We start from the raw sequence: 2,099 nt of genomic DNA on the forward strand, positions 1-2,099 counted from the left end.
CAGGATACAAGGAAATATCGTAATGGGGTGAAAAGCAGACTGATCGATGCAGAGGAACAAAGTGATGTATCACTGTTCTTTAAGGGCAGAGCTGCTACTGGAACAGAAGCTCTTCTCTCTTCTCAGCCCATTTTCTACTGCCAAGATCTGGGAGAGGAGGCAAGCAGAAAATGCACTCGTGTTTCCCTAGTATGGTTTGTATGTTTGTTTGTTTGTTTGAGAGGAAAATTACAAAATGTGTATTTGGACTCAGAATTTTTTTTATTAATTTGTTTGTCTCTTGGCACACAGATACTTCTGGGAAGTGCAGCTCAGGAGCACGAATTACTCTCTGAAAGATTTTTAACATTCAGAAAGTGCCCCAGTGATACACGACAGCTCTTCTTCACAGTTGTTTCTGGAGCTGAACTTTTATGCTGTTTTATTTAAGGAATCCAAAAAAACCCTAGTTTCAGGACAGTCCATACAGCAGAGCCATGGAGGCTGGGGCATAAAAGCTCTGGGAAACATGCTTCTCCAGCCTTCTCCCAGCCTGCTAGATAGGGTGACAATACTAGCATAGATGGGAACAAATTCCTGTGAATGGTGGTTTTCAGTCAAAACTGACAGTTTTTTCTTGAAGATGTGAGTGCATGGAAAACAAATCTTCTATGTAAAATGAACAAAAACTGCATTTCTCTCCAGCTGAGAATTTTCAGAGCCAAGATGACTCAAACCTGCCCCCTTAAATGGCAGATTTTATTCCATTTATCTGAAGACACAAGAACTTCTTGTATTTCCTGCTGCATGGTAAATTTAATGTAGCAAGATCTAACTCCTCTTCAGCTTTTTCCTCAAACAGCCCCTGCAGGCTTCAATTTCTGCAAACAAAAAGGTGTTGATATCCCCCAAAGATAAAGGTATGCCAGGCTGTGGTTACAGCAACTCAATTTGAAATAAAGTTTTGAGTTTTCCCCTAGGAGACTCCCTAGCAAGGGAAGAAAAACTAAAGAAACATAAGAACACAAACAAAACCAAAACAAAACCAAACAAAGAAACAAACAAAAAAACCTACTACTGTCCCCCTCCTCAAAGTAGGTTGTCAATCCCACTTTAAAGGATCTAGTACAAAACCCAAAGATGTATTTCCTACGTACCAGTGCCTCTTCCTCAGCTGATGTTCTTTCAAGCTCTTTCTGGAAAAGAAGATTAAATGTAAATCCTTGGCATAAGTGTACTGACTGCTAATTAGATTCAGTTTTGCACATTAAATGCGAGTTAGGACCTGGCTGTGGGGGTTTTTTTGTACATTTTAATGGTAAAAGGAGTACCAAGACACAGTCTTATGAGAAGGGATTGTTCTGGTGTGGTTCTGTGCCACTCAGCCACAGCTTTACCTCACTGGTTCCAATGGTCTCCTTATGGCACAGGTAGGACAAAATACTCTGCATTTACTCTGTTATCTCAGTGGCAAGGATTTTCTCTCCAGTGTGCCTTAACAATTCCCGAAGAAAATCACATATTTTTTTTCTTTATAGATGAAATGTTTTTGGGCCGTTAAAGAATAATGTAGTTCTGTCCATTAGCAGTGGTCACACAGATGGTGTCATCACCTGCATGGTGGCTCCGGCTCTACTTACTCCAAAGCAAATTCCTGAGGATAGCTCTGCAATTGAAGGAGTTGGGGAGTGTATACTCCAAAAAACCCTTACAGATCTGAGCCAGCTAATTATAAACATTTTGGCAAGCCATGGTATTTTTATTCAAAAAGAGAGTCAAGACTTTCTTTAACTTTCCAGCTCTTAGATAGGCTGAACATATTTTTTTATAGTCCCAGATGGTTCCTTTAGAAAGACTGGCCAACTTTGCTGGTCAGCTAACCAGGATGAGGAACACTAAATGCAAGGAGTACCAGATTTGCTGGCAAAAAAGACGGCTAAACCACCTTTATTTTCTTGGGTAATAGACAAAAAAATGTAGACTATGATAGCAACAAAATATAATAGTACATGTGCATTACCAAATACAATAACTATCTATCTTCTGACCATTATGCGTAACAGTCCTTCCAAACTTACTCATATGAGAGCACAAATAGTAGGAAGCAATAAATTATTAAA

The sequence above is a fragment of the Empidonax traillii genome, unplaced genomic scaffold, assembly GCF_003031625.1.
Source record: "Empidonax traillii isolate 1590-97213 ecotype Southwest subspecies unplaced genomic scaffold, ASM303162v1 scaffold140:size1466565, whole genome shotgun sequence".
Taxonomy (NCBI): Eukaryota; Metazoa; Chordata; class Aves; order Passeriformes; family Tyrannidae; genus Empidonax; species Empidonax traillii.